The 15,881-nt window shown below is 47.1% G+C and overlaps 1 non-coding gene and 1 pseudogene across 1 annotated transcript; both read left to right on the plus strand.

The window, feature by feature from the left end:
* Positions 1-13,158: 13,158 nt before the first annotated feature.
* Positions 13,159-13,232, plus strand: Trnai-aau (transfer RNA isoleucine (anticodon AAU)). Its single transcript has one exon. It is a non-coding gene; the product is annotated as a tRNA-Ile (tRNA).
* Positions 13,233-15,811: 2,579 nt separating this feature from the next.
* LOC147822875 (U6 spliceosomal RNA) lies at positions 15,812-15,877 on the plus strand (annotated as a pseudogene).
* Positions 15,878-15,881: the final 4 nt, after the last annotated feature.

Below are 15,881 nucleotides of genomic sequence, written 5' to 3' on the forward strand. Positions count from 1 at the left end.
TATATTTTGAAATTAAATTCTTCATCAGAAAAAAAATTTTAGTTTATTACTTAATAGGGAAAAACTGATACTGCAAATGCCCACCAACAGGGAAATGGATCATTAAATATGGTTTATCAATCAGGTATCACTTATTAATATAATGGAATATATTATACATTTTTAAAAATATGGCACAGACAGGTCCTTGACTTGTCCTAATGTTCAGATTACAAACACACACACAGCAGTAGCTCTAACAGGTAAGGTTATGGGCCTCTGGTTTTCTTTTGTACCAGGGATTGAACTCAGGAGGACCTTGCACTTGTGAGGCAGCACTGAACTAAATCCCCAGCCCTCATTTTCTCTTTTTATAGCAAAACATTTATTGAAAAATAAAATTTATTTTAAAAAACTACATCTGTAAGAGACACACACACGAATCTTAACAAGGGAGGAGGAAGGGAGAAAGGGAGGAAGGGACAAGAAAAAAAGTGAAAACAAGGGAAAAAATGGAAACAAAGCTTCTGTACATAGGGAGGGGAGGGGTTGAGGGGTGAATGAGATAAAATAAAATTTATTTGTTAAAAAACATTTATTGGTACATTTTAGATATACACAATGATAGCGCTCATTATAGGGAACTGGTACCTGTGCATGATATCCCCACTTCTTTCTTCACACTCCCCCTCCCTGAGACACACGCATTTACACAGACACACACAGTGAGACACAATGGAAAGTGTGCGGTCGCCTCTAAGGAGTGGAGCTTGAAGGGTGCCAGAGCCATGATCCAACTCCACCCAGACTGTGATGCGCTGACAGTGGCACTCTGTAAAGGGACAGTGACAGGGACACATCACCTGATCTATTCCCCACAAAAATATACAAACTAAAACTAATCAGTTGGGTGTGCTGGCACACTTGGGAGGCAGAGGCTAGAAGAGGGTCGGGAGTTAGAGGCCAGCCTGGGCTAGAGTGAGTTCAAGGCCAGCCTGGATTACACAGCGAGACCTTGTCTCAAAAAAAATTTTTTTCTAAAGCCCTAATCAGAAAGAAATAATCAGACAAACGTAAACTGGGAGATATTCTGCAAAATACCTGGCCTGGATTCTTTAACAATGTCATTGTCATGAAAGACACATGAGGCAAGAGGCACACTGTATCAGACTAAAGGAGATAAAACAATATGGCAATAGAATTCAATCTGTGACTTTTGATTGGATCCTAGAAAAAATAAAAACCCCTATAAAGATGTTATTAGAATAAATGGAAAGACTGAAATACAGACTACATATTAAATAACAGAATTGCAGCAATGTCAAATTTCCTAAATATAAGAGTATGTGAAATGTTACTGGGTGATGTATATTAACAGAGGAGTAATACACTAATATATGGCTATATAAAGACACTTCCTTAGCTATTAGTGAAGTGTCATGTCTACAATTAACTCTGAAAAGGTCGGTGAAAATAAATCAATATATATAAAGAAAAAACCAGAGCAAAAGTGGGCACACAAAAGTAAGGCCAGCATGATGGCATACTCATGCAGTTCTAGCTACTTGGGAGGCTGAGGCAAGAGGGTCATAAGTTCAAGGTCTGCCTGGACTAATTAGTGACATCCTTTCAAAATTATAAAGATGTAGCTCGGTAGTAGTGCACTCCTAGGTTCCATCCCCAGTACTGAAAAAAAAAATGACAAAATGCTGCATCAAGTTGAAGGCTTTATAAATATTCAATATAAGTATTCAATGTAATACTCTTCTTACAACTCTTCTATACATGTGAAAATTTTCAAAATAAATACTTGGGGAAAAAAAAATGGGTCAAGGTACAAAATATGTCCTTACGAAGTGCAAAGCTTTTACTAGACCTTGTATTCCAACTACAGCTTTGTGTTAATGAAAAAAGATACACATGTAAACATATCATCCAACAGGAGAAAATAAAAATGTAAAGGCTAAACAAATGAATTATTTTAAATATGTTATGAAATTTATAGTATAAACAAATGAGCAAATGACAGTTAGGATACAGGGTGCATTTAGCATCACAACTACACCTAACATAATTTTTTTTTTTTTTTTTTGGTACCGGGGATTGAACTTGGGACCTTGCGCTTGCAAGGCAGGCGCCAGAACCACTGAACTAAATCCCCAGCCCATTCCTAACATAATCTTTCCAGAACCCGGTAGGCTGGGATTTTCTAAACCTCTGGCTACAACCATAAACCACAACTACGCGCTAGTTGGCTGCGCTGGGATTCACAGCCATAGATCCAATCGCAGGTGAAATTTGTTACCAGTTACTTTTTCTAGGCTGACTACCTCAGTCCCCAACTCTCAATAACCGGTTTTTGGGGTTTTTTTTCAATAACCGTTTTTAATGTCCTAAAGGTTGCTTCCAAGTTCTATGAAACCACGACTGCTTGATCCAAAATATAACAAAAAGCGCACAGCCAGGGCAGCGAGTCACACTGCGAGCGCTCACCACTGAGCGCCGAATGTTCAGGAAAAGAATTTGTCAGTGCAACACTAAAGAAAAGAAAAATCACCACTCCCGAACTGGGCGTGTGACCCCGGCCCGCAGGCGGCCGAGCGGACTCCGGGCGCCCCGCGCCCCGCGGTCCCCGCCCCTCCCGGACCACTCACTCTTCATCCCGGATGCAGGCGCTGGCGATAACGCCTCGCTGACCCTGGACTGGAAAGAAAGGGCGGGAAGTGGGGCTGGGGACCCCCGCAGCGGTACCTCCACCAGAGAGCCTGAAGGGGCCCACCGCCATATTGTATTCCTGTCACCCTAGCAACCGTCAGAGCCAGCTGCACGTAGGCGGCCGCGGGCCGCGCGTGCGCACAGCCCCTGCCCGTGTACGCCTGCACCGTGCAGCCCGCGTCTTCTGCCTTGTTGCTAAGCAACCTTTCACCACTTCAACTCTAAATACAATTTCCGGCCTTTAAGGGTAGGCGAACAGATTGGCTTTCCCAGCTGTACTGGGAATTTAGTGATTGGAGCCTAAGCCCAGACAATAGCCTTGAGGTTTTATTGGCTCTTGAGGTGTCACACTGCTTGACAACTGTCCCTCGTCTCCTGCAGCAGTTGAGCGCCACCAGTCTGCTACTTAGAGATTCCCCTCTAAAGTTTTAAGCTTTTTTTTTTCCATCAGCAAACATTTGTTGCCCCAGGCACTGGTGAAGACATTGGGGATATAAAGAAGAGTGTGACAAGGTTCTTGGCTTCTTGAGACTTACTTTCTAGTGTAAAGTCGAATGAATGAATGAATGAATGAATGAACGAACTACTGTATCGCAAATGCGATGTGAGAGCCAGACCATGGTCCGGGGCTTCAGATCTGGCAGTAAAGGAAGTAAACGGTCATTAATTTGGTTTCCTTACAACTTGGTGAGATTGGGTATCCCTCTTTTTTTTTTTTTCTTTTTTCTAGGGTAAAAAAGTTAAACGTGTTTACTATAGGAGGAGTAGAAGAAAAGGAAGGAAAGGAGAAGACGTGTGAAATTTGAAATAATCCTTTCAAGTTCTTTTCTTCTCATTCTCCCTCAGAAAAGTTAACTGGAGAGCCCGGTGTGGTGATGCACCGCTGTAATCCCAGCCCTCGGGAGACTGAAGCAGGAGGACTGCCAAAAGTTCAAGGTCAGCCTGGGCTATATAGTGAAACTACAAAGGGAAACCCTGCCTCAAAAAAAAAAAAAAGTTAATTGGAAATAGTTGGGTGATACCATTTCAGAATTTCTGTGTATTTGCACTAATCTGTACTTGAAGAGCATAGATATTCTTCTACAATTTGCTTCTTTCACATAAGATTATCATAGCCATCTTTTAATATTAGCACACACAGATCTGCTCTATACTTTTTAATGACCATATAATATTACTTTGTGTGTGTGTGTGTTTTTGTGTGTGTGTGTGTGTGTGGTGCCTTGTGCATGCAAGGCAAGAGCTCTACCACTGAGCCATATCCCCAGCCCCATGGGATCATTTTTTAAGCCATTCCATGAAGATACTTCCTGCTTTTTTTAGTGTTATGAGCAAGACTTCAGAAAATATCCTTATGGGTATCTTTGAGCTTCTGTATGATTGTTTCTTTAGGAACTGATAGGTTAAAAGGCACCTACTATTTAAATGTAAATTGATATTAAATCACTCTTCAAGAATGCTCTAGAGGCCAGGCATGGTGGCACATACCTGTTGTCCCATCACTCTGTATGCTGAGGTGGGAGGATTGCTGAAGGTTCAAGGCCAGTGAGTTAAAAAAAAAAAAAAAAGAAAAGAAAAGAATGCTCTTGAATACACACAAAAGTACGTATGTGATTTGCTCTCCAACGATGGTCTACCAGCAAAGTAGACATAAATTCTCTTTCTCCACACTTACAGGGACACTGGATATTATCTAGTAAGATTAAGAAACCATTCAGAAAAAGACTTGAAATATAACAAAAAGAAATTTAAAATTTCTTTGTAGTTAGAAAAATATTCCTAGTACTCAGAAGGCTGAGGGAGGAGTATGAGGCCAACCTGGGCTACAAAGCAAGACCAAGGTCAGTCTGGAGTATATAGCAAAACCCTGACTCAAACATACCAGTAATAACACCAGCGTTACATGGCGGGGTATTGTTTTGGGCTGGGCTCCTGCACTAGGGCTCAGTGGACCAGATCAAACCAAACTGGAGCCCATCCATGCTAAATGCCACAGAATCAAACTGAAACACTAGGAAAGCAGGAAGACCCCAAAACAGACCAGTGCTTCCTAAAACAACAGATTCCAGTCCACTTGAGTCCGAGTAATGACAGTGCCTCTGGGTTAACGCCTACCCAGAAAAGTACCTTAAGTAACCTGATGCTAACCAGTCAGCCTCTTTCTATTGCTCTGTTTTCCTGCTGCCACCTTAGGAAGCCACATCTCTACCCTGCTCGGTCCTCTTCTCCAAGACCTGCACCAATTCGTGAATCTTGAGTAAAAGCCAATTAGATCTGAAACTAAATTTGTCCGGATTTTATTTTTTGAAAATAAAAAACTCAAAAGACAAATAAGAAGTGCAAAAAAATGATACTAAGGTCAACTTTCTTAACATATAAAAGAGTTCTTATAGATCAATGAGAAACTGCAGCTAAACAATCTGAGGGGCTTGAAATGGACAACACATCGCTCCTCCTCACACAAATGAGCCCTTAGTGCTCGCAAAGCTAGCCTTGCAGTCTTTCACACAGATCTGCAGTCCCCTGGCTCCCACCTCAGCCAAAGCAAAGCCAAGGGACAGCCCAGTGCCCCTGCAACACCATGTCACTCGCCACATACCCACCCTCCTCGCCTCACTTTTTTTTTTTTTTTTTTGATACCAGGGATCGAACTCAGGTCCTTGCGCTTGCACAGCAAGTAGCGAAACCACTGAGCTAAACCCCTGGCCCCCTTCCTCACCTCTTGCTGCCCCAGCCTCCCTCTTCCAGCCAAGGAGGAGGCCAAGTCTCCCAAACACCAACCACTCACTATGAGTCCAGTGGGGTGTGGTGGCCCACACCAGCAATCCCAGCACTGGGGAGACTGAGGCAGGAGGATCTCTGTGAGTTTGAAGCCAGCCAGGGCTACATTGTGAGGCCCTGTCCCAAAACAAAAACAACAAAACAGGTAAAGATGACTCCAGATTTCTGACTCCCATACAGTCCCCCTCCATGGGAAATCTTCAGTCTCTGCTGTCTTCCCATGCCATGCTTCTGCCTTCTCTCCCTCTCAACCTTCTATGCCCACACTGGTTTTCTTTCTCTTTTTTTTATTAATAAATTTTATTTTATTTTATCCCATTCCCCTCCTCAAGCCCCCTCCCTCCCTATGCACAAGAGCTGTTTCCATTCTATGTTGGTTTTCGTTTAGGTTATTACGTCCTCCCCAAATAATGTTGGTGTGTGTGGGGCTGGGGACTGCACCCAGGGGTCTGAAGCATGCCGGGCAAGGGCTTAACCACCAGGGAACACAGCTCTCTCTACGTGCTTTCAATGTACATTGTAAGCGGACCATGCACTCATATGGTTCAAGATTCAAAAATAATTACAATAGGCTGGGCATGGTGACACACCTGTAATCTTGGCATTCTGGGAGGCTGAGTGAGGAGGATCTTCTTACATCTGAGCTCAGTCTGGGCAACTTAGCCACTCTGTCTCAAAAGTAAATAATAATAAAAGGGATGAGGATGTAGCTAGGTACACAGGCCCTGGGTTCAGTCTGCAGTACAAAGAAAAGAAAAAGAGAGAGAAAGAGAGAGAGGAGAGGAGAGAAGGAGAGAGAAAGACAGAGTCACTGCAAGGGTCTTGGTGAAGACTCAGTGAGCTGCCCCTGGTACACTATGCGAATGCTGCTTGGTTTTTGCCCGAGGTCTAACAGGCCCTGGCTCAGAGCAAGTACTCAATAGATATTTGTTGCATAAAAACAGACCATCCCTCATCACCTGCTCTGTCCTTCCTTTCTGTCTAGGGCATGCCTGGTTTATTTTGTTTTATTTATGTATTTTCTGGAGACAAGGGCTCATCACACTGCCTAAGCTGGTCAAGCTCATGAGCAGAGCGACCCTCCTGCCTCAGCATTGTGTGAACTTCTGAGGGAGGTAAAAGAAGCATCTTCTTCAGAACCGAGAGGGCGCCCAGGGCCTGAAGAACACCAGGCATGAGTGGAGCTTGGCAAGGAAACGAGGGCAACTTCCGGCTGCAATGCTGAAGTCATCAACTCCCTGTGCCAGACTACTGGCTTCACCAGGCTCTAATGAAAACGGCCAAAGCTGAGACAAAGGGAAGATGGTCCCCAGGGAAGGCTGGTGTGCGCCCCTCCCAGCCGTCCTTAAGGGGACCCCAGGGTCTTGGTGAGCGCTGTCCAGCCACGGGGTGGGTGACTGTGTTGTGCTGCAGTCTGGCAGGGGCCACTGGACAGCTAAACAGGGGCCCACGATGAGATGGACCCGCTTTGGGGAGGGATCAGAGGACAATTCTACTACACTCAGCCTTCTCGAAACCTGATATGACGGGCGCAGGCCACGAAACCCGGCTCAAGCCTGATTTTAAAAGACTAATGAGAGTTCGATCCCTGGTACCAAAAAGAAAAAAAACAAAAAACATACTGGGGCCAGGGATTTAGCTCAGTGGTTCTGCTGCCTGCCTCGCAAGCGCAAGGACCCGAGTCCGATCCCTGGTACCAAAAAAAAAAAAAATAAATAATGATAAGACTAATGAGAACTGGGCATGGTGGCACACACTTGTGACCCCAGCACTTGTGAGGCTGAGGCAGGAGGAGTGCTGTGTGTTTGAGGGCCACCTGGGCTACACAGTGAGTTCAAGGCTGGCATGAACTGCGCAGCATGTACCTGTCTCAATGAGGAAATATATAACTTTTTTAAAAAAAAATTTTTTGGTACCGGGGATTGAACTCAGGTCCTTGCGCTTGCACAGCAGGCAGCGAAACCACTGAGCTAAATCCCTGGCCCTAAATAACATTTTTTAAATGACTGGTGAAGATCCAGGCCAAACTTTACTCTTTGCCACAATTAGACAGCAGACCTGGGTTGCCAAACCCAGTGGATGGAGACCCAGAGAGGTAAATGCTTTGCCAGAGTCACCCCCTGCTGGTGTAGGGGCCCTGGGTTTGGACAGCCCTGTCACATCCCAGAGAGACTTTTCCAAGCTTTTCAACAGTGTCTGTGCTTTAAGGAAGGGTATTTTTAAAATCAATTTGTCCCTGGAACCAACTGGTTTGTTGTAGCAAATTAGAAGCAACATCTGAAAAACCTTCTGTTTGTCTCTTTTTCTTTTGTATTGTCTAACTGTTTTGATGCAGTAATTATTGTACAACAAAGCACTTCCTTTCTGGTTTTTTTGTTTTTGTTTTTCTTTTTCTTTTTCTGCCCCCGCCCATCAACAAGCAGGAATTCAGCTTCACTATCGAAGGTGTTCTCTCTCTGTATCTGTGTGCTCGGCCCCGTCCCATCCTTTGTCCCAAGTCTAACTCAAAACATTAAGAGCAGGTTGGAAAGTAGCTCAAGAATATTGTTTGGGACATTGACAAAAGACAGGAATGGACCACAGAGGAGAGGTGACAATCAAAGCATCAGCTCTGCAAAACAGTGTCCCAGAAAAAGAAAAGAGAGAGCAAAGGAGATGGTCAAGCCTCCATCAGGAATGTTCTTCACTACAAAGTTTCCTGAACCGATGGGTGTCGCAGGAGGCTGGGGCCTGGCCAGCCAGCGGGGCAAGTGGGCGTGCCCTGTCAACCAGAGGCTCTAGGACACATGCGCAGAAAAGCAGCGCCCAAACCCTGCACCTGGGACCAATCAGAAAGTGCTATCTTCAAGTCCTCTGACGTGAGACCAAGCAAGTTTTTGATAGGACGGCCTAGATATGACATCAGCCGGAAGCGTGAGGGATACAAAAGATGGCGACTGTTAACCTCGTAGTCCTTGTGCTCTTTCAGGGTGGCCTGGGCTCACTCTGCAGAATATGCTTCTTTTCGAACTTTTTTTTTTTGGTACTGGGGATCGAACTCGGGTCCTTGAGCTTGCGCAGCAGGCGGCGAAAGCACTGAGCTAAATCCCCGGCCTCTTTTCGTACTTTTAATAAATGTAAAACCTCGCTACCGTTTGTGTGTGTCTTGTCCAGTTCTTTATTCAGGACAACAGGAACCGGGAATCTCAGGGAGGAGCCACAGCATCCCGGAACCCTGGTTACATGGCACCTTTCCGCATCGAAGAGGCCCGCCTTGTCCAGCACGATGGATTTAACGTATACTCAACTAATACTCACTGCACACCTCCCTGTGTCGGCACTGCTGTCTACTGAGCATGGGCACAGAAAGCACATGTCCTCCCATGGAGAGGAAGCAAGAGGGAGAAGTTCCTGAAGGAGCTAAAAGAGCAAAGATAATCACACCAGAGACTGGGATCCAGCATGGCGCAGGACTTCTGACTGGAGGGGACATAGGAGGCAGAAGGGTGTATCCTTAAAAGTGCTGAGGGACAGTGACCTCTGTGCTAGAGCTCTCCAACCTCAGCCATGTGTGAGAGCAGGGGGTGGATGCAGACCTGCAAGGACTCGAATTCCCATGAGCTTTTCCAGGTGGCCACTAACGGGTCCTGGAACCCAAGCAAAAGATTCAAAAGAGAGGCCAAAACCTGGGATTGGAGCATGGGATGGAACAGAGGAGGAGGAATGGGGTTTCCAGGACGATGGTGAAGCCAGCCAGGATGGACCAGGCTGCAGGCCTGGAGGGCTGGACAGGTGACAGCATGAGGGGAGGAAGTTCTCTGGAGCAGTGGCTCCCAACTGCAAAACAAAACAAGCAAATGAGGCTGTGACTTTGGCACAGGGGAGGCTGAGGGACTCAAGAGTTCAAAGCCACCCTGGACCACACAGGGAGACCATCTCTCAAAACAAAACAAAAGGAAACAACCCCAAGTGTAACGACAACAAAACAGTCCAAATGGCATGGTGCCCCAAGCCTGTTATCCCAGCTACTCAGGAGGCTGAAGCAGGAAGAGCACAAGTTTGAGGCCAATCTGGGCTGGGCAACTTAGTAAGATCTCAAAAGATAAAATCAAAAGGGCTGGAGATGTAGCTCAGTCCAAAGGCTCTGGGGTCAATCTCCAGTACCACAAAAAAACAAACAAAAAGCAACTTTCTCCTGAAGACATATTGTGTTGAAGATATCATTGTTGGCAGGTGAATCACAGGGCATGAACTTGGAGACCGTATCTGGCACCTCCTTCCTGCCTCTTCACTTCCCCCATGCTCTCCCACCATGGTCTTCCTTCCTGGTGCAGGCCTAAAGCCAAGCAGCCCATTGACCGTGGACTGAACCCTCCCTACCATAAGCCTGGGTCTTCCCTCTAGGTTGGTTTTTTCAGGTATTTGGTCACCATACTTGAATGAGAAACCAAATGTTTACAGAGGTAACTAAGTTGAAATAGGTCACCAGAACCAGTCAGACTGGTATCCTATAGGGGACAGGGAAGGAGACATAGCCAGAACCCCTGTGGTGGGACCTGCCCTCCTGTGAGCCTCGACAGCACAAAGATAATTAAAGAATAAAGACAGGAAATGAAACTTAGAGAGAAGCTGGGTCTTGGGACCTGATCAGTGCGGTTGATGGCAGCAAAGACAAAGGCTCCCAAGCACATCCAGTATGTATTAAATATAAACATGGGAAAGAACAGGGAGCCAGGTATGCTTTGAAGCCATCTAGTGAAATACTTCTGACTGGCGTGATGGCGCCAGGCAGGGCTGTAAGGGAGGAAGCACTGATTGTCTTGCTTGCATAGAACAAGCAGGTACTGGAACTGGGTGCAATTAGCAAGCAACCCATCTAGTCAGTGAGAAGCCATAATTCAGGGGAAAGGATTTTAATTAGGGTCACACTGACCTCAGCTGCGCGCAACTCAGCAGAGCCCTGGCACTTCACAGACCAGGACTTAGGCCTCAGTGACAGCCATTAGCAAAGGAGCAATAGTCGCCCAACTCTGCTAGCTGACAAGCCCATGTGAGTCACGTGGGCTTCAGTCTGACTCCTGATACAAAACAATATAGCTTAATTAGAGAAAGCAAGAAGCATGAGCCACTCATAGCCTGCTAGTACTGGGCAAGGATGTCTGCTACAGTATCCACATATTTATTTATTTATTTAAATTTAAAGAAAAAAATTCACTGAAGATCTGAAAAACAATTCCTAAAAGTCTGACTTTTTCAGAAAACTGCAGCTACACAATGTATTCATCTGTCATGTTAAAACATCCATTAGACACGAATACAAAAACTATAAAACAATTCACCATTCTTTTTTTTTTTTTGGTACCAGGGATAGAACTTGGGTCCTTCTGCTTTTGAGGCAGGCAGGGGAACAACTGAGCTAAATCCCCGGCCCCCAATTCACCATTCTTTAACAATTTAAGCAAAGATAAAATGCCTAAGGAACAACATGGATGACTTGCAAAGGGCTGTCTAAGCACCATTAAAAAAGAAAAAAAAAAAAAGGAAGCAGAGGGCCAGGGATTTACCTCAGTGTTTTCGCCACCTGCTGTGCAAATGCAAGGACCTGAGTTCGATCTCCGGTACCAAAAAAAAAAAAAAAAAAATCAGATAAAAGTGTGTAGTGTCAAAGGAATAGAACCACAACCATTCAAAAGCAGTTTTGTCAACTAGGCAATACAACACTCTACACCATGTCTCTTTGTTGTCCATCACTGAACACACTGGTAGTAACTCTGAAATGAAAACAAAAAGGGAAAAAAGGAGCTGTAACCCGTTTTATTTTCTGTTTAAAATCAAACAAAACAAACATCAACTCTGCTAAACACTAACATCTTCAAACTACATCATTTGTACAAGAGGGCTAGGAACAAAAACGTGTTGACGGAGATCCGGGTGCGGGTGAGGGTGCCTCACACTGTGCTGCAGCCACATTCAGGAGGGGCCACTTCGTGATCACCAGCACCAAACAGAGCTGCCGAATTCGTCCCCGATACTTGAGGAAATCATAAGATCTTCTCATGCGGAGGTGTATGGCCAACATCGCTCCAGTCCATACAGATAGACTCAGTAGATGCCGGCTCTGTACCAGGGATGTGGCGCATCGGGGTGACCCCGGGGCCTCTCAGATCTCAGCCCCACGTGTAAGTATTCTTTCATCCATGCTACAGCCTCATGAACAGTGTACTCCTTACTACCCACGTTTCCTTGAGATTTGCTTATAACTTTCAGAGTCCTGTAGAACGGAATCCACATTCTTCTCGGCAGGAAGATAGAAGAACTGCTTCTGCCTGTTAATTAAGTCCCAGTCATCAACAAGCCACGGGGACAGGAAGGAGGGGACCAGAAGAGAAGTGAAAATAGAAGGAAAAAATGAAAACAAAGCTTTTGTACACAGGGAGGGGAGGGGGCTGGAGGGGGCAACGGGATAAAATAAATTAAAATTTATTTTAAAAAACAAGCCACGGTTTTAGCTCTTCAGGGATCGTTACTTTAACTTTGCCCTGGTTCACAAATGTTTCTTTATGTTCAACAGCAGGGCCTGCCGGGCCCTCTCCCCGCAGGAGGCTGAGGTGTCCCCAGCAACGCCACCATCTCTGTTCCCACGGCTTTCTGCGTCTTCTTTTTTGTTTACACTTCAACATTTTTCTGGAGAGGGCCAGGTGTCTTCTTTCCTGGCGCAGCCCCTCTCGTCATCCCCTCTGCGATTGCTCCTGATTGCCCTTGGGTTCTGCTTTTTCCCTGGGCTGCTGTCCACATGTTTGAGTTCTCTGCTTTCTGGGCCCCATTCGTCCCAATTTTTATTCCAACCACTGTAGAAAGCATTTTACTTGTTTGTCCTTCTGGCAACCTTTACACACTCTGCTTCACAAAGAGGCCCGTGAGGGCACCGCACCCTGCACCCTGCACCCTCTTGGAATGAGGGGGCCGAGGGCGCCGAGCGCGAGGGCTTCCCGCCTCCGTCCCCGCACCGCGACCACCCGCCGGACTCTCCGCCCCTTTCGCCCTCCCCGCCGCCCGCCGCGCACGCGCCTGTGGTGCCCTTGCCCAAGCCGGGAAATCTGCGCGCCGTTCGGGCTGAAGAGCAAGCGGGGGTCGAAGGTGAGCCCCTGGTGCTTCTCCCCGTCCAGAAGGGAGGACCTAGCGTCCACAGATGATGCGAGGCTGAGGCAAGAGGATCACAAGTTCCAGCCCAGCCTGGGCAACTTAGTGACTTAGCGAGCCCTAGACTCAAACATAGAGAAAGGGGTGGGGATGTAGCTCAGTGCAAAGGCCCTAGCTTCAATTCTCACTATAAAAAATTAAACATTAAAAAAGGGAGGTTTGGAGTAGTGGCAAAAAAATAAAAAATCAGTCAATCAAACAAAACAAACCAAAACAGGGTGAAAAGGGCTTTCCCTAAAGAGCGCGGACCCACGAGAGACCTCCGGACATCTCTAGGCGGACGGGATGGCAGGAGGGAGGCCGAGGCGGGAAAACGGATCACGGAGGAGACAGCGCAGCAGCCTCGCCCGAGGCTTTCTGGGACAGCCGGGCTCAGAGGAAGCCGCCCGCTCCGCCTCCTGCAGCCGGTGTCTGCGGCTGCGCCGGCCACGGAGCGAACCCGGAGGAAGACTGCAGGCGCAGCTGGAGCAGCTCACAGGAGATCCCGCGGGCGGTACTCTCGGCGGCCGGTTAGCTCAGTTGGTTAGAGCGTGGTGCTAATAACGCCAAGGTCGCGGGTTCGATCCCCGTACGGGCCACGAATATTTCCCTTTTTTTCTCCCAAAAAATTCATTTTGTAACATTAAAAAAGAAAGTCTTTGGGGGGGCACGAGCGGCGTACGGACAAGCCTCTCTGGACTCTCTCAGAAGTCGCTCCAGGCGCCCACAGGGAGGCGCTGTCCCCATGCCGTCCGTTTCAGGACATATGAGGGTCGTACAATAGGCTTGACGCTCCCGGAGGCTCCAGCCGTGAGGGAGTTGCCGCACAACCAAGGCATTTCTTTCCAGAGGGCAACGCCTGGGGTCCCCATCGGCGACCTTGGTGTTGGCGCAATCCTCAGAGGTGGCAGTCCAGGGCTGGAGTGACATCAGTCCACGCTAAATCACACGGGTTGGGCTTCAATTTGTGATTCTCCCACCTCAGCCTCCCAGACTCCTGGGATTACAGGTGTGCACCTCCACACCAGCTCCTACATCCCCAGCCCTTTTAAAATTTTATTTTATTTTTGAGATAATGTCTCACAGTGTAGCCCAGGCTGGCCTAGAACTGGAGGTGATCCTCCTGCTTCACCCTACCTAGTGCTGGGATCACAGATGTGTGCCACCACACTGGCTTAATTTTTTTTTCTTTGGTACCAGGGATCGAACACGGGTCCTTGTGCTTTTGAGGCAGGTGGCAGAACCACTGAGCTAAATCCCCAGCCCCACACTGGCTTAATTAAAAAAAATTTTTTTCCCTACTTTTTTTTTTTTTATTATGAGACAGGGTTTTGCTAAATCTCAAATTGCTCAGACTGGGCTTGAACTTGCAATCCTCCCACCTCGGCCTCCCAGAGTGCTGGAATTACAGGGGTTGGTTGGGATATTTGTGTGGAGTGAGGCCTCTGGCTGCCCAGGCGTCTGGAAGCCTCCCTCCTTTTCCTGCTGTTCTTTTCTTTCCAGAGAGGTCTCAGGCTTCACATTTGCTCCTCTTGGCTCTGCGTTTTGCACCTCAAGGGCAGTGGCTGAGTCCCGCTGCAGGCCCAGGCCCAGGTAGGACAGGGTCTGACCGAAGCTTTCTAGGCTCAAGGTCGTTTTGCATCAGCATCCGTCCGGGCGCTGTGGAAAGGTCTCTGATCCTTCATCCCATGCTGTCTTCCCTAAGTCAGTAGCAGCTCCAGCCCAGCCACAGGCTCAAGCCATTGCCAAGTCAGCACTCAGCGTGCAGGGGGCTGTTTTCAGACACCAAGGCATGAGAAGAGCCCCGTGCTGCTGCACCTGGAAAAGACCCACACGACCCATCCCTGTGCATCACGCCTTGGGATGTGTGTGCCAGGACACAGCTGGGGGCTGCAGGACAGATGTGGCCCTCAGCCCACAGTTGTCCTGAACTTGATCATGTTCCAAGTGCACTGCCGAGCCATGGAAATGCTATGTGGTGGCATAAAGATTATTTTGAGCTGAAGGTGTTGGAGCACCTGAAATCCCACATCTGCCAGAAAGCAGAGCCTCCCGAATGAGTCAGCAGAACTCAGCTATCACAGATCCCTCCTGAGAGCAGCTAGGAAAGTTGACTTGGATCTCTGGGTTGGAGAAGTCAGCACCAAGTCTACACAAACACTGCCACAGAATCATCAGCTCTCCGGTCTCTGCACAATCCTTTCCCCTCCCTCTTCTATTAAAATGCTTATTACAGCAGCTTATGGTGGGGCCTGCCTGTAACCCCAGCTACTCAGGAGCCTGAGGCAGGAGGATCACAAGTTCTAGGCCAGCCTGGACAATCAAGCAAGACAGTGTCTCCAAGTAAGAGAGGCTGGAAAGGTGGCTTGATGATTGCATCCCCCTGTTCGATCCCCAGCACCAGGGGGTGGGGTGGGGGACAGTTATAACAAAACCCCAAATTCTAACCACCTCTTGAGTCATATTTTTCTGTGAACTTTTTTATGTATGTGGGACCGGGGATTTAGCTCAGTGGTTCTGCTGCCTACCTCGAAAGCACAAGGTCCTGAGTTTGATCCCTGGTACCAAAAAAAGAAAAAAAAAAAAGTACACTTTTATGTACGTGAATAAAAATACTAAATTGTGTCTTTTCTCTTGCGACTCTGTCTTCAGTCAGTTTAATTTGAAGGCTGTCATTCAAAGAAAGGTATTTTCCTCTCTACGAGGTCAAAAAGATAGTAACAGGGTACCATGGACCAGATGGTAGGAGTGATTCTAGGCTTAAGGGTCAGAGGGGACATCTGAGGATGGAGGGCCAGAGGGCTTTCTTTCAAAATTAGAAGAAAAAAAAAAGGAAAAGGAGAAGAAACTGGGCATGTATGTAATCCCACCTATTCAGGAGGCTGAGGCAAGAGGATTACAAATTTGAGGGCAGCCTGGGAAATTTAGCACGACCCTGGCTCAAATAACAAACAAACAAACAAACGTAAACTTTGGTTCCCTGCTTCAATCTGTTAGATTTACAGCGGGGGAGGGGGCAGGAATCCACAAATCTTGCAGAACGACATTGACAACATTGGAATGGGGTAGGCGTTTGGCCAGAGGCTCTGGAATCTCGAAGACCTCTGCCTGGGAAATCCAGGACAGCTCCCGGAGGAGGTGACATGGGGGAATTAAAAACCAAGGCTGGGTGCTCGCTTAGAGAAGATTAGCATGGCCCCTGCGCAAGGATGACACGCAAATTCGTGAAGCGTTCCGTTAAAAAAAAA

This window comes from Heterocephalus glaber, unplaced genomic scaffold (genome assembly GCF_053883595.1).
Source record: "Heterocephalus glaber isolate CG9 unplaced genomic scaffold, H.glaber_assembly_v1.0 deba00001608, whole genome shotgun sequence".
Classification (NCBI taxonomy): Eukaryota; Metazoa; Chordata; class Mammalia; order Rodentia; family Bathyergidae; genus Heterocephalus; species Heterocephalus glaber.